This window comes from Salmo salar, chromosome 15 (genome assembly GCF_965601325.2).
Source record: "Salmo salar chromosome 15, fSalSal1, whole genome shotgun sequence".
In the NCBI taxonomy this organism is placed as follows: Eukaryota; Metazoa; Chordata; class Actinopteri; order Salmoniformes; family Salmonidae; genus Salmo; species Salmo salar.
Window position 1 is genome coordinate 73,021,343 of NC_138305.1, and position 24,055 is coordinate 73,045,397.

At 40.7% G+C, this 24,055-nt stretch overlaps 1 protein-coding gene across 3 annotated transcripts in view; it reads right to left on the reverse strand.

Moving 5' to 3' along the window:
* The window catches only part of LOC106572257 (oxysterol-binding protein-related protein 2), a 40,287-nt gene extending 20,722 nt beyond the window's left edge, over positions 1–19,565 (reverse strand). The window contains exon 1 of one of the 3 annotated variants that reach the window (XM_014146300.3): positions 19,276–19,565. The gene's annotated coding sequence lies outside the window, so the exon portion shown is untranslated. The remainder of the gene's footprint in view (positions 1–19,275) is intronic. The other 2 variants (XM_014146301.3, XM_014146302.3) reach the window with 2 other exon arrangements.
* Between the last annotated feature and the right edge of the window lie 4,490 nt (positions 19,566–24,055).

Consider the following 24,055-nt stretch of genomic DNA (forward strand, 5'->3'; position numbering starts at 1 on the left):
AAATAGTCGACGCGTCATAATTCCTGTAATAACTTGCGGCTGAACTTGAAAGGGGTTCCTTCGTTATTTTACCGTTCATGTCTTCCATAGAGAATGTCTTGATCTACTTCAAATAAGGTCTGTGTTTTGTGCTTAAACCGCCTCAGCGTTTTGATACCCGTGTAAATCTCACTAGGTAACGTTTGTCAACATATTTTCATAAATCCTCTACAACAAAAATTATCTTTGCTTATATTGATCAGAGTTATATCCTATGGATATCTACACAGTTATAAAATTGGCAAGGTGGTGTAAGCCTAAACCAAACACAGACCTTATTTTAAGTTAATCTAAAAATATCCTATGGAATAAATGAAGGAACCGCTTTTCAGATTTTGCTAGAAGGTGTCATGGGAATTATGACTCGCAATTTGGTAGTCAATTCTTACCATGCCCATTATTAAAATAGGATTTCCTGCATATAGAAATTACAGTTTTTGTTTTCAGCATTCATCACAGGTAACTTAAACTCTATTATTCAAACAGTTGAGAGTATTTGTCTCCTAAGCAGACTCTTCAGTATTGTTGTCACTTCAGAGCTATGTATGTATGTATGTATGTATGTATGTATGTATGTATACACACATAAAAAAAAATCATAATAATAATCGGCTGATTAATCGGTGGCGGGGTTTTTGGTCCTCCAATAATCGGTGTTGAAAAATCATAATCGTTCGACCTCTAGTCACTTCTCTTGCGTTCTGTGCAACAGAGTCAGGGTATATGCAGCAGTTTGGGCCCCTGGCTTGTTGCGAACTGTGTAAAGACCATTTCTTCCTAACAAAGACAGCCAACTTCCCCAAACGGGGGATGATTTAACAAAAGCGCATTTGCGAAAAAAAAAAGCACAATCGTTGCACAAATGTACCTAACCATAAACATCAATGCCTTTCTTAAAATTAATACACAGAAGTATATTTTTTTAAACCTGTATATTTAGTTAAAAGAAATTCATGTTAGCAGGCAATATTATCTAGGGAAATTGTGTCACTTCTCTTGCGTTCATTGCACGCAGAGTCAGGGTATATACAACAGTTTGGGCCGCCTGGCTCGTTGCGAACTAATTTGCCAAAATGTTACATAATTATGACATAACATTGAAGGTTGGGCAATGTAACAGGAATATTTAGACTTAGGGATGCCACCCGTTAGATAAAATACGGAACGGTTCCGTATTTCACTGAAAGAATAAACGTTTCGTTTTCAAAATGATAGTTTCCGGATTTGACCATATTAATGACCTAAGGCTCGTATTTCTGTGTGTTATTATATTATAATTAAGTCTGATTTGATAGAGCAGTCTGACTGAGCGGTGGTAGGCAGCAGCAGGCTGGTACGCATTCATTCAAACAGCACTTTCCTGTGTTTGCCAGCAGCTCTTCAAGCCTATCAACTCCCGAGATTAGGCTGGCAATGCTAAAGTACCTATTAGAACATTAAATAGTCAAATGTATATGAAATGCAAATGGTATAGAGAGAAATAGTCCTATAATAACTACAACCTAAAACTTCTTACCTGGGAATATTGAAGACTCATGTTAAAAGGAACCACCAGCTTTCATATGTTCTCATGTTCTGAGCAAAGAACTTAAACATTATCTTTCTTACATGGCACATATTGCACTTTTACTTTCTTCTCCAACACTTTGTTTTTGCATTATTTAAACCAAATTGAACATGTTACATTATTTATTTGAGACTAAATTGATTTTATTGATGTATTATATTAAGTTAAAATAAAAGTGTTCATTGTTCATTCAGTATTGTTCATTCAGTATTGTTGCAATTGTCATTATTACAAATATATAAAATCCAGCCGATTAATCGGTATCGGCGTTGAAAAATCATAAAAATCAGTCGACCTCTAATACAGAGCACCGGATTCCAAAAGATCACAGCTGAACTATAACTGAAACTCCTTCGTATCCTTCACCTGTTCTTACCTGAACAGCACTCTCGCCTTCAGCCTCTCATTTTCACAGAAATATAGCAAATGACAGGGTTACACCCGCACGAGAGAAACTAGCATCTAAAGTAAGGGGAGTGTTGCATCCCAAAACGTCACGTAGATTCACAATAAGTGTTATCGACTAGGCTTGCGCCATATCGTCCTTCTCTCATCCCAGGATTTACAGTATTAATGGCATAGCACACAAAGGGGGCGCTAAAAACGCAAGAAACACCCATTGGGCCTCAATTACCAGAATGCTACCAAAATTAGCACAAATAGTGAAATCACATACACTTGCAGCTAAATGCTAACGAGCAAAAAAACAAAACAAAAATTCCAAAGACAGGCAAATCCAGCTCATTAAGTTACACAAGCATAGCAAGTAGCTACCGAAAGAGAGAAATTGTGCAAATGAACAAAGTTGTGATGCTGCTCTTCCTTCAGAAAAGCATGCATGTGTACGAGGAGCAGATGGGAGAAGAACGGAGGAGAAAACAAAAAAGCTAGTAGGAAGCACATGGAAGAAATGGCAGCTGTACAGATAACTCATCCAAAGCTTTTTGACTTCTATCAGAAAGCCATAAGATATCTGATGGCAAATATTAAGCAGTGAATTGCATACAATGTAACTTCGTCACCTCGTGCTCTGCACAACGGAGACTCGCCAATAGATATAGAACACTAAGGACTCACCAGCTCCGGTCGTCTCCCGTTGAGCTATTTACAAAACACACGTGACTGGCTCGACTGTTCTGCTTTCTCTCTTAATGTATTGCACAAGTTGACTGCAGGTAATAGCTTAAAAAAAAGTAGCTACAAAAACATTTTCAATTTGTTGACGGTGTTGAAAAACCAACCGCGTGGCTTTTTCCAAATACCCCCGGTATACCGCCCAAGCCTATAATCTACAACATTTTTCTTTGCATGAATGCTACGGTATGTAACCTATTCTCCATGTGATCTGTGGAATGCTCTGAGAGCACCAATTGTCTGCTCCAACAGGCCAAAGGGCCCTAGGACTTTAGCTTGGAGGACACTTTGATCTCAGATGGTTTGCATGGCTTACAGATTCAGGCCTTTGTGCTGTAACAGGATAGGCAGCACATTTGCTTTCAGTCCTAAAAAGTGTTGCAGTCACCTCACCTCAGACAATCATGTGTCAAATTGAATGTATGGTTTTGCCCATCTATGCTTGATCTAAGGGGTGAGGGCTAAAGACGGCAGACAGTGACCAATGATTGGGTAAAATGCCTGAGGAGTAACCGATCTCCCACTGCTAAACCCATCCTTGACCCTTGGAAGTTGGGCCCGGAATTCTGTAGTTGACCCTCAGGTTGGATCCCAGGTTGGTTCCCGCTCGGTGACCACCGACCTCGGGTCTGTGTGAAAATATGTGAAATACCGACCGGATCCGACATATTTAAAGAGTTTCGTTCCTAAACAACAAATTCAAAATTTCACACATTTAATTATCTTAAAACGATTGTCAGGGGGGTCCCCTTTCATCAAACCAAATGTGTCAAAATATAATTTGACAAACTGGCATATTTGCTTTCTGAAAACGAGCCACTGCAATCTGCACATATTGAGGGGTGATAAAGGCTACTTGTTGTGGGAGAGGAGCTGCTCTTTCAAGACCTGAGCAATTTATTTAATTTGTTTTATTTATTCAATTTGCTAGTTTATTCCATTTATTAGTTTGGGTTATTTTCTTTCAAATAAAAGTTTGTTAACTAATGTTGAATGACTCAAGTCAAGTGTGTTAGGACTAGCCTATTTGTCAGCATAAAGCTATAATGCAGTTAGACACATTCTTTCTGAACAAAAGACATTCTTTCTGAACAAACATTCTTGACCAAGTTAATCTTCCTGTGTGTGTGTGTGTGTGTGTGTGTGTGTGTGTGTGTGTGTGTGTGTGTGACTGATTCCTATTCTACAAAAATATATTGTAGCCTAGTGTTAAAAGGCTGCCGATCATGACCACTGCCAACTAGTGGTCACGATACCAGAACTAACTTCGATACCAGGTTAAGTATCATGATACTCTATACCATCACGATACCACAGCAAAAAAAAGAACGGCACTTGATCCAAAGAGATCTTTTGAGTTCAACAGCATTACATTTGAAATTTGTCAATTTTTCAGAGACAGACATGTAAAGGAAAGGGGATATCTAGTCAGTTGTACAACTGCATGCATCGAGTTAGTGAGATTGTTTTGGCTGATTTCATGGGCATACTGATGAAAAACAATCACTTCTCTTTCCATTTGGGGCTTATTTTATTGTACTTATCAACATTTGCATAGAATAAGCAACCTCTTTCATAAAAGTCTCTCTCTTTAGGACCTAATGACATCATTTACACAGACAGTGAGAGACAGGATAAACGTGACTAGGCTGAGGGAGACGAAGTGAATGCATAGCGGTTTTGCCAATGACTAAGGTTTTTGGTGACAATCAGCTTTGAAGTCAGCATATTTTGCATACTATCAAAGTACCAGTGTAGTGAATTGATAGCTTCAGCTGGAAGGTAACAAGGAAAGCTAGCCTACAAAGCTGGAAGCTACTAGTATCTTCTTGCATTGGTAAAGTGTTCTAGCCTGTAATTAAGCAATAAGGCACAAGATGATGTAGTCCGGACAAAAACCTGGTTAATTATTTTGGTCAAGTTGCTACAGACGCGACCCAGTTAATTCTTCTTGCATATTTGTTAAAATGGTTGCATATAGGCTGGATAATGTGGAAATTTTGCAGAGACAATTCAGTTCCGATCTCAATTTCAAATCCTGAGAAGATCTCTACGAACAGGCTAATAAGAAACTAGCAACCCAACATACTGACAGGCTACAGCTGTAGACAGTAAAAATCAGTGGTGGAAAAAGTACCCAATTGTCATACTTGAGTAAAAGTAAAAGATACCTTAATAGAAAATGACTGAAGTAAAAGTGAAAGTTACCCAGTAAAATCCTACTTGAGTAAAAGTCAAAAAGTATTTGGTTTTCAATATACTTAAGTATCAAAAGTAAATGTAATTGATAAAATATACTTAAGTATGAAAAGTATTAATATTTTCAAATTCCTTATATTAAGCAAACCAGATGGCACCATTTTCTTTACGGATAGCCAGGGGCACGCTCGAACACATAGACATCATTTACAAATAAAGCATGTGATAGGTGAGTCCGCCAGATCAGAGGCAGTACGGATGAGCAGGGATGTTGTCTTGATAAGCGTGTGAATTGGACCATTTTCCTGTCCCGCTCAGCATTCAAAATGTAACGAGTACTTTTGGGTGTCAGGGAAAAAGTAAAAAGTACATAATTTTGTTTAGGAATTGTAGTGTCAAAATAAAAATCGTAAAGTACAGATACCCCCCCCCAAAAAAACTTTTGTACTTTCAAGTATTTTTACTTAAGTACTCTTGAGGATACCGTAGGATAGGGGGCGCCACAGCGCATTTTGAAAAAAAATCGTTCCCATTTTCAACGGCCTACTAATCAAACTCAGAAGATAGGGCATGCATATACTTATTATATATGGATAGAAAACTCTAAAGTTTCTAAAACTGTTTGAATGGTGTCTGTGAGTATAACAGAACTCAAATGGCAGTCAAAACCCCGAGACCGATTGAAACAGGAAGTGGAATTCTGAATTGTGGACTTGACTTCTCATCTTTCCTTATTAATCACACCGTTAACCATGGTTCAGTGAGCACTTCCTATTGCTTCCACTAGATGTCGCCAGTCCTTTCACAGTGGTTTGAGCCTTATAGAGTCAAAACTCAGTGAATGACACGAGTTTGAAATTGGTCACAGGGGATGGGCCATCACCATTATGACGCCGGCGGCCATGTCTGCCCCCACCTTTGGATACGGTTTTAAAGGCCATGACATCATCCCCCTCGAATCTTATTGGCTCTCTTGGTGTTAGAGGCCCTGAAGATTTATTTTATACAACGTTTGACATGTTTGAACGAACCTACATGCGCGAGGATTGCTTTTATTCTGAACTTCAGAGCTGCGCTTGGAGAGAGCCATAGGACGCGCTACCAACATCAGGCTAATGGAACGTGAAGTATGGACTTTTTGACCGAAAATACATCTGTTGTGGACCTGGGATGCTTTCTGATGAAGACAACTAAAGGTAGGCGATTATTGACAATATTATACAAGATGAGATGGTTCATGCTATTGCGTCCAAGATGGCGCCGAGCTCTGTATATTAGCTCATTTTCTGAGTATCGCAAAGTGTGATTACCCAGTAAAGTTAATTTAAAATCTGGTATGACGGGTGTTCTCAAGAGATATTCATCTATAAATGTTAGATTGACAATATACATTTAAAAAATCGTTATAGTGTAGTAATTTATTGAAATGCAGCATTGTTTACCGGGACGCTTTTGAGGGGAAATAATGAAGTCAACGTCAGACAGAGATGTAAAATGCTGTTTTTATATATAAATATGACCTTTATTGAACAAAAGAATGCATGCATTGTATAACATGATGTCCTAGGGGTGCCATCTGATGAAGTTTGTAAAAGGTTAGTGCTGCATTTAGCTGTTTTATGATTATATGTGATGCAAGTGGTTGGTCGGAAAATGGCTATGAAGCTGCTTTTTACGATGGACTCATCTAATATAATCTAATGATTTGCTTTTCCTGTAAAACCTTTTTGAAATCGGACGACGTGGGTCGATTCAGGAGAGGTGTATCTATAAAAAAAAAAAATATATATTTATTTTTTTTAAAAATTATGATTTTTTTTTAATGGTAATTGGCGATATGATTTTTCGCTGGATTTTGATCCCGCTAACGGGATCAGATGCTGAAGAGGTTTTAAGCCACTGGTAATAATGGAGACACCAGTTACCAACCTGCTGTTCCATTCAGATTCTCTATACTGCTACTCATACGGTCCTGTGTGGTTGGTAAACAACATACAAAGCCAGTGGGATTCAGAGATGAGACCGGAAGGGAAGAGAGAACTCAAGCCGGGGAGAGATGTTACCATGCGAGACACACACACACACACCTCTGTGTGCATGTGAGGACTGGGCCGGTCTGTCATGGACTGTGAGAAACGGTAGCTACAGCAACGACCTAGCTCATTTGAACAGAATCCCTTTTGGCAAGCAGAGTGGCTTCTTAACCTCTTTGGGCTGGGGGGCAGTATTTTCACATTCGGAGTAAACTGCCTGCTACTCAGGCCCAGGAGCTAAGATATGCATACGTTTATAAAACTGTTTGAATGTCGTCTGAGTATAACAGAACTCATATGGCAGGCGAAAACCTGAGAAAGATTTCCCACTTCCTGGTTGGATTTGAGGTTTGTAGTTTTTCAAGTGATTGCCTATCCAATATAGTGTAAATTTGGTCAGATTGCACTTCCTAAGGCGTCCACTAGATGTCAACAGTCTTTAGAACGTTGTTTCAGGCTTCTATTGTAAAAGGGGAGCGAATAAGAGCTGTTTGAACCAGTGGTCTGGCTGAAAGCCTTTAGTTTAGTCGCGCGCTGCCGTGAGCACGAGCTCCGTTCCCTTTCATTCCTAATCACAAAGGAATTATCCGGCTGGAATATTATTGAAGATTTATGATAAAAATATCCTAAAGATTGATTCTATACATCGTTTGACATGTTTCTACAAACTGTAATGGAACTTTTTTTACTTTTTGTCTGGACTTAGTGTCCGCACCTTGTGCATTTGGAATAGTGAACTAAACGCAAACAAAAAGGAGGTAATTGGACATAAAGATTAACTTTATCGAACAAAACAAACATTTATTGTGGAACTGGGATTCCTGGGAGTGCATTCTGATGAAGATCATAAAAGTGTAATATTTATAACACTATTTCTGACTTTTGTTGACTCCACAACATGGCGGGTATCTGTATGGCTTGTTTTGGTGGCTGAGCGCTGTACTCAGATTATCGCATGGTGTGCTTTCACCGTAAAGCGTTTTTGAAATCTGACACAGCGGTTGCTTTAAGGAGAAGTGTATCTATAATCCTATGCATAACACTTGTATCTTTCATCAAAGTTTATGATGAATATTTCTGAAAATTGATGTGGCTCTGCAAAATCACCGGATGTTTTGTAGGCAAAACATTACTGAACATAACGCGCCAACATAAACTGAGATTTTTGGATATAAATATGAACTTTATCGAAAAAGACATACATGTATTGTGTAACATGAAGTCCTATGAGTGCCATCTGATCAAGATCATCAAAGGTTAGTGATTCATTTTATCTCCATTTCTGCTTTTTGTGACTCCTCTCTTTGGCTGGAAAATGGCTGTATGTTTTTTTTTGTGACTAGGCACTGACCTAATATAATCGTATGGTATGTTTTCGCAGTAAAGCCTTTTTGAAATCAGACACTGTGGCTGGATTAACAAGAAATGAATCTTTAAAATGGTGTATAATACTTGTATGTTTGAGGAATTTTAACCTGTGAGATTTCTGTTGTTTTGAATTTGGCGCCCTGCAATTTCACTGGCTGTTGTCGAGGTAGGACGCTATGACAAAGGGGAGAGGGCCAACACACCCAGGAGCCCCATTAAGAGATGAGGTTGTGCGTGTGGAAAGCTAACTTTAACATGTTCACACATGATAGGCTAGTTTCGGTGTGTTTCGCTATTGGGTAGTCCATATGGCCAAAACATTTTATACTTCGCAATTCGAAACTGAAGTTAACTTTTGCCATGGTTTTAGCCATTTTGACTGCCTGTCTGTCTTGCTTGTGTTTGATATGCTTGCTTATATACACAGTGCATTCGGAAAGTATTCAGACCCCTCGACTTTTTCCAAAGTTATGTTACAGCCTTATTCTCCGAATGGATTGAATTAAATGTTTTCCTCAATCTACACACAATACTCCATAATGACAACGCAAAAACAGGTTGAGGAATGTTTGCAAATGTATAAAAAAAACTAACAGGAATACCTTATTTACATAAGTATTCTGACCCTTTGCTAGGAGACTTGAAACTGAGCTCAGGTGCATCCGGTTTCCATTGATCATCCTTGATGTTTCTACAACTTGATTTGAGTCCACCTGTGGTAAATTCAATTGATTGGACATGATTTGGAAAGGCACACACCTGTCTAGATAAGGTCCCACAGTTGACAGTAAATGTCAGACCAAAAACCAAGCCACGAGGTCGAAGGAATTGTCCGTAGAGCTCGAAAGAGTCCTGTTCTGTTATTTTTCTTACACAGTACTTCCGAGTCGGGAGTGGTGTAATGTATGCACCTTCCGCCTTAATCCTTGGGTATGGTAGCCTTCTCAGCCTCCCTTTCTAGAATCGAATCCCGATTACCCGGTACCTGTGGTCACCATGGTAGGCACAGGAAGTCAGATGTAATGTTGATAGGGCAGACATTCGAATGAGACATCACCGCCTTGAAGGACACACAATCAGCTTGAGGTTATTTAGTCACAAAAAGTGACTGGGGTGCCCGAGAGAACCCCGCATGGGTTATGGGTTTGATTAATATAAACGCAACATGTAAAGTTTTGGTCCCATGTGATAAAATATTCCTTAAATATTAGGCCAAGCTCTAGAATTGATAGTTAGCCAAGGAACGTTGGCGTGAGCAAAGGAACCATAACTGGTGAACAATTTACAGTTTCAATGTACCGGCCATGTGTACTTAGACTAGCATGGCTTAATCTTTGAGACAAGCATATGCCAAGTGGTCGTATTAGCTTAGAAAAAGCAAGCTATTTTCTTTGCAAAAATTATGCACGGCCATCAGATTTGTAATGTTTATCATAGAAAGAATGTAGCCAGCTACATTTCCTAACGATTTGCTTTTAGCTCATCTTTCATTTTAACTTGCTACCGGGAAAAAAAAAACAACACCGTAAAAAAGTACCTGAATTTTTTCCCCAAAAAGAGCGCTGTCTGCTGACCGAATGCGGGAACCTGATTTAACAAGATATCAAATATTTTCTCATCCGAGCTGAGAAGTGCAACTCAAGCACAAAATGTGTCCTTTCAAAAATTCAGGATTTGGAGCTGGCCGTGACTGAAGCCAAGCAGAAACGACAATAACAAGCATTTTAGAACTACGTTTACAAAACGCAGCAAGATACTGTTTCTGCGTTCTTTTTTTTTTCTGTGTGAAAAACATGCTTTTATTACAAGCAGGCTTGACTACTGTAATGCGCTCATGTCTGGTCTACCCAAGAAAGTAAATTGGTCAACTGCAAAACATACAGAATGCTGCAGCACGGGTACTGACCAAGACCAGATGGAGAGCACACATTACACCGGTTTTAAGGTCTCTGCACTGGCTGCCTGTGAGTTTTCGAATTCATTTTAAGATTCTTCTATTGGTTTTTAAGTCAATCCACAATTGTGCACCCAAATACATGTCAGACATGCTTTGAAGTTATGTACCCAGTAGGTCCCTCAGGCACTCTCTTTTTAACCATCCCAAAGCCTAGGACCAAGAGACATGGATTGGCAGCCTTAAGTTCCTATTCCCCCAGCCTTTGGAATAGCCTGCCAGAGAACCTGAGTAGGGCCGAAACTGTGGACATATTTAAAAGAGATCTTAAAACATACCTTTTTAGCTTTGCTTTCCGTAGTGTGCTTTTAGTCGTTCAGTTTTTAGTTATTCTTTAGTTTTTTGTATCCTCGTGTTTGTGTAATAAATAAACATTTTTATTTATTTTCATTGTTTTAATTTTTTTTCTTCCTGTAAACTACATCGTGTTGCATTCCATGTCTGAAATGTGCTGTATGAATAAAGATTTATTTGATGAGAAAGGGAAGCCAGGCCTTCACTACTCTCTGAATAAATACCATTGACAGCAGGAAGTCTATAGGGGATGTTGTACCCACTATGACTATGAAAACCTACCCAAACCAGAAACCGTGGATAAATGGCAGCATTCGCGCAAAACTGAAAGTGGGGAAACAGTGTAGTTATTCCCTCCATAAGGCAAATCAAACAGGCAAAACTTCAGCATAGACACCAAGTGGAGTCGCAATTCAAAGGCTCAGACAAGAGACGTATGTGGCAGGGTCTACAGACAATCACAGACTACAAAGGGAAAACCAGCCCTGTCTCGGACAACAAGGTCTTGCTTCCGGAGAAGCAAAACACCTTTTTCGCCCACTTTGAGGATAACATAGTGCCACCGATGCTGCCCGCTACCAAGGACTGTGGGCTCTCCTCTCCGTGGCCGAAGTGAGTAAGACATTTAAACGCGTTAACCCTTGCAGGGCTGCCGGCCCAGACAGCATCCCTAGCTGCGTCCTCGGAGCATGTGCAGACCAGCTGGCTGGTGTTTACAGACATATTTAATCTCTCCCTATCCCAGTCTGCTGTCCACACTTGCTTCAAGATGTCCACCATTGTTCCTGTACCCAAAAAAGCAAAGGTAACTGAACTAATTGACTATCGCCCCATAGCACTCACTTCGGTTATCATGAAGTGCTTTGAGAGGCTAGTTAAGGATCATATCACCTCTACCTTACACCCTAGACGCACTTCAATTTTCTTACAGCCCCAATAGATCCACAGACGACGCAATCGCCATCGCACTGCCCTATCCCACCTGGACAAGAGGGATACATATGTAAAGAATGCTGTTCATTGATTATAGCTCAGCATTCAACACCATAGTACCCTCCAAGCTTATCATTAAGCTTGGGGACCTGGGTCTGAACTAGAGGTCGACCGATTATGATTTTCCAACGCCGATACCGATTATTGGAGGACCAAAAAAAGCTGATTCCGATTAATCGGACGATTTTTTATTTTTCTTTGTAATAATGACAATTACAACAATACTGAATGAACACTTGTTTTAACTTAACATAATACATCAATAAAATAAATGTTGCCTTAAATAAATAAACATGTTCAATTTGGTTTAAATAATGCAAAAACAAAGTGTTGGAGAAGAAAGTAAAAGTGCAATATGTGCCATGTAAAAAAGCTAACGTTTAAGTTCCTTGCTCAAAACATGAGAACATATTAAAGTTGGTGGTTCCTTTTAACATGAGTCTTCAATATTCCCAGGTAAGAAGTTTTAGGTTGTAGTTATTATTGGAATTATAGGACTATTTCTCTCTATACCATTTATATTTCATATACCTTTGACTAATGGATGTTCTTATAGGCACTTTAGTATTGCCAGTGTAACAGTATAGCTTCCGTCCCTCTCCTCGCCCCTACCTGGGTTCGAACCAGGAACACATCGACAACAGCCACCCTCGAAGCATCGTTACCCATCGCTCCACAAAAGCCGCGGCCCTTGCAGAGCAAGGGGAACAACTACTCCAAGTCTCAGAGTGAGTGACGTCACCGATTGAAACACTATTAGCACGCACCCCGCTAACTAGCTAGCCATTTCACATCGGTTACACCAGCCTAATCTCGGGAGTTGATAGGCTTGAAGTCATAAAAAGCTCAATGCTTGAAGCACAGCGAAGAGCTGCTGGCAAATGCACAAAAGTGCTGTTTGAATGAATGCTTACGAGCCTGCTGCTGCCTACCATCGCTCAGTCAGACTGCTCTATCAAATATCAAATCATAGACTTAATTATAATATAATAACACACAGAAATACGAGCCTTTGGTCATTAATATGGTCGAATCTGGAAACTATCATTTCGAAAACAAAACATTTATTCTTTCAGTGAAATACAGAACCGTTCCGTATTTTATCCCTAAGTCTAAATATTGCTGTTACATTGTACAACCTTCAAAGTTATGTCATATTTATGTACAATTCTGGCAAATTAATTCCGGTCGTTGTTAGGAATAAATGGACTTTACACAGTTCGCAACGAGCCAGGCGGCCCAAACTGCTGCATACACCCTGACTTCTTGCACAGAACGCAAGAGAAGTGACACAATTTCCCTAGTTAAAAGAAATTCATGTTAGTAGGCAATATTAACTAAATATGCAGGTTTAAAAATATATACTTGTGTATTGATTTTAAAGAAAGGCATTGATGTTTATGTTAGGTACTAGAGGTCGACCGATTATGATTTTTCAACGCCGATACCGATTATTGGAGAACCAAAAACCCCGATACCAATTAATCAGCCGATTATTATTATGATTTTTTTTTTTATGTAGGTAGGTAGGTAGGTAGGTAGGTAGGTAGGTAGGTAGGTAGGTAGGTAGGTAGGTAGGTAGGTAGGTAGGTAGGTAGGTAGGTAGGTAGGTAGGTAGGTAGGTAGGTAGGTAGGTAGGTATGTATACATACATACATACATACATACATAGCTCTGAAGTGACAACAATACTGAAGAGTCTGCTTAGGAGACAAATACTCTCAACTGTTTGAATAATAGAGTTTAAGTTACCTGTGATGAATGCTGAAAACAAAAACTGTAATTTCTATATGCAGGAAATCCTATTTTAATAATGGGCATGGTAAGAATTGACTACCAAAGTGCGAGTCATAATTCCCATGACACCTTCTAGCAAAATCTGAAAAGCGGTTCCTTCATTTATTACATAGGATATTTTTAGATTAACTTAAAATAAGGTCTGTGTTTGGTTTAGGCTTACACCACCTTGCCAATTGTATAACTGTGTAGATATCCATAGGATATAACTCTGATCAATATAAGCAAAGATAATTTTTGTTGTAGAGGATTTATGAAAATATGTTGACAAACGTTACTTAGTGAGATTTACACGGGTATCAAAACGCTGAGGCGGTTTAAGCACAAAACACAGACATTATTTGAAGTAGATCAAGACATTCTCTATGGAAGACATGAACGTTATTTTACCGAAGGAACCCCTTTCAAGTTCAGCCGCAAGTTATTACAGGAATTATGACACGTCGACTATCTCTAAACCATATACCTTTGACTATTACGAGCCTGCTGCTGCCTACCACCACTGCTCTATCAAATATCAAATCATACACTTAACTATAATATAATAAACCTTAGGTCATTAATATGGTCAAATCCGGAAACTATCATCTCGAAAACATTATTCTTTCAGTGACATACGGAACCATTCCGTATTTTATCTAACGTGTGGCATCCATAAGTCTAAATATTCCTGTTACATCGCACAACCTACAATGTTATTTCATAGTTCCGTAAAATTCTGGCAAATTAGTTCGCAACGAGCTAGATTCTGTATACCCTGATTCTGCGTGCAACGAACGCAAGAGAACTGACACAATTTCACCTGGTTAATATTGCCTGCAAACCTGGATTTCTTTTAGCTAAATATGCAGGTTTAAAAATATATACTTCTGTGTATTGATTTTAAGAAAGGCATTGACGTTTATGGTTAGGTACAGTCGTGCAACGATTGTGCTTTTTTTTCGCAAATGCGCTTTTGTTAAATCATCCCCATTTGGCAGAGTCTGCTGTCTTTGTTAGGAAGAAATAGTCTTCACAGTTCGCAACAAGCCAGGCGGCCCAAACTGCTGCATATACCCTGACTCTGTTTGCAAGAGAAGTGACACATTTTCAACCTCTATTAGGTACACATTGGTGCAACGACAGTGCTAAATCGTCACCCGTTTGGCGAAGTAGGCTGTGATTTCGATGAGAAATTAACAGGCACCGCATCGATTATATGCAACGCAGGACACGCTAGATAAACTAGTAATATCATCAACCATGTGTAGTTAACCTCTATGGGCTAGGCGGGACAAATTCGTCCCACCTACGTAACAGCCACTTGAAGCCTGTGGCGCGATTTTCAAAACCTTAAAAATCCTATTACTTCAATTTCTCATACATATGACTATTTTACAGCTATTTAAAGACAAGACTCTCGTTAATCTAACCACACTGTCCGATTTCAAAAAGGCTTTACAACGAAAGCAAAACATTAGATTATGTCAGCAGAGTACCAAGCCAGAAATAATCGGACACCCATTTTTCAAGCTAGCATATAATGTCACCAAAACCCAGAAGACAGCTAAATGCAGCACTCACCTTTGATGATCTTCATCAGATGACAACCCTAAGACATTATGTTATACAATACATGCATGTTTTGTTCAATCAAGTTCATATTTATATCAAAAACCAGCTTTTTACATTAGCATGTGACGTTCAGAACTAGCATACCCCCCGCAAACTTCCGGGGAATTCGCTAACATTTTACTAAATTACTCACGATAAACGTTCACAAAAAGCATAACAATTATTTTAAGAATTATAGATACAGACCTCCTCTATGCACTCGATATGTCCGATTTTAAAATAGCTTTTTGGTGAAAGCACATTTTGCAATATTCTAAGTACATAGCCCAGGCATCACGGGCTAGCTATTTAGACACCCGGCAAGTTTAGCACTCACCATAATCATATTTACTATTATAAAAGTTTGATTACCTTTTGTTGTCTTCGTCAGAATGCACTCCCAGGACTGCTACTTCAATAACAAATGTTGGTTTGGTCCAAAATAATCCATCGTTATATCCGAATAGCGCCGTTTTGTTCGTGCGTTCCAGACACTATCCGAAATGGTAAAGAAGGGTCGTGCGCATGGCGCAATTCGTGACAAAAAAAAATCTAAATATTCCATTACCGTACTTCAAAGCATGTCAACCGCTGTTTAAAATCAATTTTTACACCATTTTTCTCGTAGAAAAGCGATAATATTCCGACAGGGAATCTCCTTTTCGGCAAACAGAGGAAAAAAAATCACAAAGGCGGGGGCGGTCGGGTCACGCGCCTAAGCCCAGAGTCCCTTGATCGGCCACTTGAGAAAGGCGATAATGTGTTTCAGCCTGGGGCTGGGATGACGACATTCTGTTTTTTCCCGGGCTCTGAGCGCCTATGGACGACGTAGGAAGTGTCACGTTAGAGCAGAGATCCTTAGTAAAAGATAGAGATGGAAAAGAAGTTCAAGAAATGGTCAGACAGGCCACTTCCTGTAAAGGAATCTCTCAGGTTTTGACCTGCCATTTGAGTTCTGTTATACTCACAGACACCATTCAAACAGTTTTAGAAACTTTAGGGTGTTTCCTATCCATATGTAATAAGTATATGCATATTCTAGTTACTGGGTAGGAGTGGTAACCAGATTAAATCGGGTATGTTTTTTATCAAGCCGTGTCAATACTGCCCCCTAGCCCTAACAGGTTAACTAGTGATTATGTTAAGATTGTTTTTTATAAGTTTAATGCTAGCTAGCAACTTAGCTGGGCTTCTTGCTGCCCTCACGTAACAGGTAGTCAGCCTGCCACGCAGGCTCCTCGTGGAGTGCAATGTAAGGCAGGTGGTTAGAGCGTTGGACTAGTAACCAGAAGGTTGCAAAAACGAATCCCTGAGCTGACAAGGTAAAAATCTGTCATTCCGCCCCTGAACAAGGCAGTTAACCCACCGTTCCTAGGCCGTCTTTGAAAATAAGAATGTGTTCTTAACTGACTTGGCTAGTTAAATAAAGGTGTTAAAAAAAAAAAAAATTACTAAAAATATATTTTTAAAAAGTGTCCAAAAATACCGATTACCGATTGTTAAGAAAACTTGAAATCGTCCCTAATTAAAATCGGCCATTACGATTAATCGGTCGACCTCTAGTCTGAACCCCGCCCTGTGCAACTGGGTCCTGGACTTCCTGACGGGCCACCCCCAGGTGGTGAAGGTAGGAAACAACACCTCCACTTCGCTGATCCTCGACACAGGGGCCCCACAAGAGTGCGTGCTCAGCCCCCTTCTGTACTCCCTGTTCACCCATGACTGCGTGGCCATGCACGCTGCCAACTCAATCATCAAGTTTGCAGACGACAACAGTAGTAGGCCTGATTACCAACAATGACGAGACAGCCTACAGAGAAGAGGTGAGGGCCCTGGGAGTGTGGTGCCAGGAAAATAACCTCTCACTCAATGCCAACAAAACAAAGGAGCTGATCGTGGACTTCAGGAAACAGCAAAGGCAGCAAGCCCCTATCAACATCGACAGGACCACAGTGAAAGGGGGATACCTAGTCAGTTGTACAACTGAATGCCTTCAACTGAAATGTGTCTTCCGTATTTAACCCAACCCCTCTGAATCAGAGAGGTGCGGGGGGCTGCCTTAAATTGACATCCACGTCGTCGGCGCCCTGGAGCAGGTGAAAAGTGTCAAGTTCCTCGGCGTACACGTCACTGATGACCTGAAATGGTCTACCCACACAGACAGTGTGGTGAAGAAGGCACAACAGTGGCACTGAGTTTGAAGGTAGGCCTTGAAATACATCCACAGGTACACCTCCAATTGACTCAAATGATGTCAATTAGCCTATCAGAAGCTTCTAAAGCCATGGCATAATTTTCTGGAATTTTCCAAGCTGTTTAAAGGCACAGTCAACTTAGTGTATGTAAACTTCTGACCCACTGGAATTGTGCTACAGTGAATTATAAGTGAAATAATCTGTCTAAACAATTGTTGGAAAAATTACTTGTGTCATGCACAAAGTAGATGTCCTAACCGACATGCCAAAACTATAGTTTGTTTTAACAAGAAATTTGACTCCAACCTAAGTGTATGTAAACTTCCGACTTCAACTGTATATACTGTATTCTACTCTACTGTATTTAGTCAATGCCACTGACATTGCTCATCCTAATATTTATATATTCCTTAATTCCATTATTTTACTTTTAGGTTGTGTATATTGTTAGATATTACTGTATTACTTTTGGAGCTATAAACACAGGCATTTCACTACACCCACAATAACATCTGCATGTGACAAATAAAAATGTATTTGATTTTGACTAATAGTGGGGCACAGGGCCATGGGTTTACATTGTTCCAGTTCTAGCAAATGTGGGGCTTTATCTGGTACTCTGTGATTCAAACTAACAGACAAAGGCACCACAAACACACGTCATGCATGTGTCTACATTGGCAAACTATAAAGGACAAATACTCAGACAAACATTGAGGAGTTACTACGTCCCACCCTGGCGCCCCTCAGGAAAGCCTTCAGGAATGTAACCTCTCTAACACCGATGACAAGGTAACCCAAGGCAGGGCACTACTGCTGCTTTTGACTACAGATGCACACCTCCACTGAGTAAGCACAATGTAGTGTCACCTGAAACCTGGGAGGTCCATCACCCTCTCTTGAACTCAAACAAGAGACGCGTTCTAGTCCAAAACTCCATATCCTAAGCACCAACCACGTGTGAGCCTTTTCCATTCATACTCCTCAACGGTAATGGCTTGCATCCAGGCATTAACCTCATTGATCAGCGGAGTGCTGACACACATGGCCTCTGAAGGTTGTGTAAGTAAGTCACCATGTTTTGGGAGATGCTTGGGTTGAAATATATGCTAATTGACTGGTGCGGGCAATTATCGTCCTGACTGGGTTGTTAGATGAAAGTCGAGGCTTACTATGCAGGCTATGCCCATGGGGAATTGTCTGTCAACAAGGTTTCATCCGTACTCTAACTGTGCATCACAAATGGAAGGGGGATACGCACTGTTCAACATCTGTATGACCCCGGTCATTGCTTGATTTCCGCCAAAATGCTGGTACTTCAAATTACGATGAAGCAGTCTAGGGTCCAGACCTGGGTTAAAAACACTACTACAAAATGTCTCAATTACTTTCACATACACTTCAATTTAAGTATTCAGATGTTATATAAAATACGCAAATTACACAAAACATAAGAATTTAAATAAATAATCAACCCAGGTCTGCTTGTCTCCAGCATCAAAGACACAGACAGGTTAACAACAAGGGTCAGAATAACGTTCCCATACTGTGTTCTCTACTAGCTGATGGAGCAGACATGATTCAGTATCTTGTTGACAGAGACGCAGCATAGACACAGACAGGCAACTGGAGGGAGTAGTCTGTCATGCTCCACCTCGAATTCACTTATCAATTCAGTGGGATGTCGGTTGTAGACAATGGTAAATGTATCTTATACAAGCCATCTTACTATCGTGATTAGTTAACTTGCAAGGCATACATTAGTTAAGAAACCTAGTTAACGCGACGTTTAGGAGGGAGAGGCTAGTTAGCTATGTTGTATGCTAGCTAGCAGGTATACAATGTTTTCGCCAGCGACATTAACCTTTAACACTCTATGTACTTCCTAGCTTACTATCAACTACACAATCAAACAAATTATTGACGTGTTGTCTTGCTTGCTCATATCCAGCTACGCTAACTAGAAAGCTAGCCCGAGAGCTCGTCGGAAAAAAAGCTAGCTAGTGAGCATACAAAAACGAAGATGAAGCAAAAGTTTGTGCGTAGTTACATTACAGTCCATACACAAAACTCACAGAACTGTCACATGCTGTTATATAATTACTGTACCTGAAGCGTTGGGACACCTGGTAACGTTTGACTTAATTTGAAAGGACAGGAGGACCACAAAACGGTGTGAATTGACACAGAAGCGGAAGTAGGTGACCACAGGGGCGGTCTTATTAACAACCGGCCAATCGGATATCCTTGAATGGACCGCCTGATCCACATACACTGAGCCTACAAACCATGAACATCGTCCTTGAGTTGCACCCCTTCCCTCCTTTCCACCCTCAGAACAGCCTCAATTCGTCAGGGTGTTGACTACAAGGTGCCGAAACCGTTCCACAGTGATGCTGGCCCATGTTCACTCCCACAGTTGTGTCAAGTTGGCTGGATGTCCTTTGGGTGGTGGACATACTTCATACACACGGAAAACTGTTGAGCGTGAAAACCCAGCAGCGTTGCAGTTCTTGACACACTAAAACCGGTGCTCCTGTCACCTACTACCATAAACGGTCTCCTCCCCTTAATATACAATGATTAAAGTGGATTTAACAAGTGAAATCAATAAGGGAGCATAGCTTTCACCTGGATTCACCTGGTCAGTCTATGTCATGGAAAGAGCAGGTGTTCTTAATGTATTGTACACTCAGTGTATATACAGAATATACACACACACACAGGCTGGCTGGTGGGTGGACTAAATAACAACTTGTTTTTTTATCCACTTTAGGGACAAGAAGATGTATGCCAAAAACGTATCTAACTACTAAATCAAATCAAATGTTATTTGCCACATGCTTCATAAAAAACAGGTGTACTAACAGTGAGATGCTTACTTACAGGTCCTTTTCCAACAATGCAGAGCTAAAGATATATCTATTTTTAAATATATACAGATAGAGACACAAGGAATAACTACACAGTGAATAACGAATAGCAATAACAGGTCAAAATAACATGGCTATGTACAGGGAGTACCAGTACCGAGTCGATGTGCAGGGGTACGAGGTCATTGAGTTAGCTATGTACATATAGTAAGGGTAAAATGACTAGGCAACAGGATAGATAATAGACAGTAGCAGTAGCGTATGTGGTGAGTGTGTGTGTGACGTCAGTATGCATGTGTACTGTATGTGTGTGTATGTGTGTGTTGGGGTGTCAGTGTAATTACTGTATGTGTGAGTGTGTGGGTAGAGTCAGTGCAAGAGAGTTAGTGCCAAAAAAGGATCAATGCAGGTAGTCCGGGTAGCCATTTTGTTAGCTATTTAGCAGTCTTGTTTAGTAGTCTTATGGCTTGGGGGTAGAAGCCGTTCAGGGTCCTGTTGGTTCCAGACTTGGTGCATCAGTACCGCTTGCCGTGCGGTAGCAGAGAGAACAGTCTATCTATGGCTTGAGTCTGTGGGCCTTCCTCTGACACCGCCTGGTATAGAGGTCCTGAATGGCAGGGAGCTTGACCCCAGTGATGTACTGGGCTGTATTCACCACCCTCTATAGACCCTGAATGGTCGGGTGCCTTGCAGTTGCCATACCAAGCGGTGATGCAGCCAGTCAAGATGCTCTCAATGGTGCAGCGGTATAACTTTTTTGAGGATCTGAGGGCCTATGACAAATCGTTTCAGCCTCCTGAGAGTGAAGAGGCACTGTCGTTCCTTCTTCACAACTGTGTGTGGACCATGGTAATTACTTAGTGATGTAGAACACTGAGGAACATGAAGCTCTCGACCCGCTCTGCTACAGCCCCATCAATGTAGATGGGGGCGTGCCGGCCCGCTACGTTTCCTGTAATCTACGATCAGCTCGTTTGTCTTGCTAACGTTAAGGGAGAGGTTGCTGTCGTGCGCGGCCATGCAGTCACGGGTAAACAGGGAGTACAGGAAGGTGAACAGGGACTACTGTACAAGTGATATCCGACCCAGCAATCCATTTCCAGAGGACAGGGGACTTGATGAATGATGATGAAAAATAGGCCTACTGTTTGTTTTTCATTCCCATCATTCATATCTGAAATCTCCCAATAGCATGGTATTACTATACAGCAGCCATCAACACTCGCTGTCTGCTCTCATGGATACTGGCAAAGTCAGGTGTGCAACCATGTCCATATGAAGGCTCGGGATCATCTAACAATAACTCTCTGGAGAATGGTAATCGATGTATTGAAGTTGATAATGCTTTCGCTGATGATGCTGGTGATGATGGGTGAAAGTACTTGAACTGTAGTGGAGACACCTCCTATGCAAATATGTAAAACTGTGTTAAAACGTGAATGATATCACATTGACAGACGTTGTAAACACATCAGGCAATCACGTACAGCAACTGACAGGGAGAGTATTTTTCATCCCCAGTCTACTTACCTCCAGCATGCCCTGTACCAGAAATAGAGCTGGGAGGGATGGGAGTAGACCTATAGCAATAATCAGCATGCAGTGCATTGTTTATGAGGGATATGTTTGGCTGTCCTGTACTATTCTGCTCATCGATAATGGAGGCAGCAGTCACTTATACACCCACCTGTCCTCAGATCGCTATAAAGCCATGACAACAGGCTTCTGCCATGACCTGCAGTGACACTGTCACAAATATGCACTCACTGCAGATTGTAGTGTTCTATTTTAAGCTTAGGGGTTAGATTTAGGGTTAGGGTTAGAATTAGGGTTAGGGGTTAAAGGTAAGGGATTGGGTTAGACTTAAGTTTAGGTTTAGGGGTTAGGGAAAATATGATTTTGAATCTAAATACATTTTAGGTCCCCACAATGATAGCAAAACATATGGTGTGTGTTTGTGTGTGTGGGTTTCATATCAGAGAGAGACACTAGAGGAGGGAGAGTGAGCATAACAATTCATTTCCAATCCTTCACTGAGAGCAGATGAGATGTTGAGTGGATCAGACAGGTTCTTGTCCTAGTTGTGTTATATATTCAAGTCTGATGATTTAGTGAGCGAGGGTGTTATTTTATCCATTCAAGCACTGCCCAGTTCTGGGCTCTTCAACAAAACATAGACCTGCTTGTCTACCCACACCCTCCTAAAAACCAGGGGGAATTTATTCATAGTTTAATCACAGGCAAGCAATCCATCGCTCTGCACAGAGAGAGTGCATAATTATGGCCATTGTTGAAGCGGCGTCGCCCCGATGGTTCATGGCAACTCGAGAGAGAGAAGTTGTTGAGCCGGCCTCAGAGAAGTCATTCAGCATTATGTACGGTAATTACACAGATAGCCAGTGCTAGAGAATACCACAGGCTGGTTTTGTTTCAGCACTTCGGAGGGGAAAAAAGTATTCTCTCTCGGCATATCATAACTACGGGTCAAAAACGATTTTATTGTGAAATATGGCTTGAACAAGAAGGCTTTGAGTGTATGAAATTAAAGTGCCATATATTTTAGAATCAGATAGGCTTTTCGCAAATGACATATCACATAGTTGTTTTTCTCTGAGAAAATGTTGTGTACTTTAAGTGTTGTGTATATTCATTTCAGGGGTAGTCTAATTCACTCTTACCCATACCTCAGCTGACATGCCCTGATTTGCCCTTGCGGAGTCCTTACTGGCTATTCTTCATATTCCCACTAGATGGAGGTAGAGAACTGTGATGCATGTGATGCATTTTCTTGATCTACTTCCATGGTCAGTTTGAACAGAAATCTAATTCAGTTTCCATTATATATTGTCTCACAATCTCTAGATGAAATCTGTCAATGGGTCAAATCTGTAACTGCTTTGAGAGTGAATTGAAGGCAGTACAGATGTTGTGAGAATATCAAATACTAAAACAGAAACATATTTATTTGGCCATTTGATCAAAAAGACAGCTGAAATTGAATGTAGGCTTACCTTTACACACAAAGGTCACATGCCATTGACGTGTGTCACTCACCACCATATTTAAAGTGTCTAAGGATTTAAGGAGCCTGAGCCTCCCATGTGACACATCAACAAAGAACGAGCAGAGGAACACAATATCATGGCCAAATAAAAGATGAGCACACAGTTATCCTCATTGTTGGCATCCTAACCATCGCTCTGGAGACTTGGTGGCAAGACACCGGCGCAGGGGCCCCAGAAATAGTGTTCACCTAGATCTTTGAGCGACAACAGAGCAGTAGGGGGTCCTAATGTTGATATCGTTATTACAGTTATGCAGGCCATCGGGATCAGGGATGAAAGCTGGAGAAATGCTCATTATCCATACTATAAATATTTTTTACTTCATATCCAACCAGCGGTTGGGCTGTTTAAATCACGGTTTAAATCTGTCTCTGAGATTGCTGGCATGCTTAAGGAATAGCACTGCTGATCGCTAATAGCCATAACAAGTTCTCAAAACGTATGTTGAGGATGACTGGATTCCAATTACTGTAATGTAAAGACTTGCTTGCACAGCAGTTCTTCTGTATGGGTATTAGCCTGTACTTCTTTATGTCCAGAGCGGATGGAGTTCATATGATCTGACTATAATAAACTGGAAGGAAAAGAAGGAGGTGTTAGGTAATTAAGGACTATGTCTACTGTTAGTGAGCGTTGGTTGTCTCTCCTTCCCTGTTCCAGCTCTGTGATCTGTGAAGCGCTGGGCCCAGATGCCACCTGTGATTCCACGCCATATCCTGGCTGTGCCAAAAAGGCAGACCTGGCAGCCCTGGCTGGCACCACAAAGTGCTTTGTTGACACTATGCCCATCCTTGCAGATGGCATATACATTTACATTTGAGTCATTTAGCAGATGCTCTTATCCAGAGCGACTTACAGTTAGTGCATTCATCTTAAGATAGCTATAGGTGAGACATCCACATATCACAGTTGTAGTAAGTTGATTTTTCCTTAATAAAGTAGATATCAGCA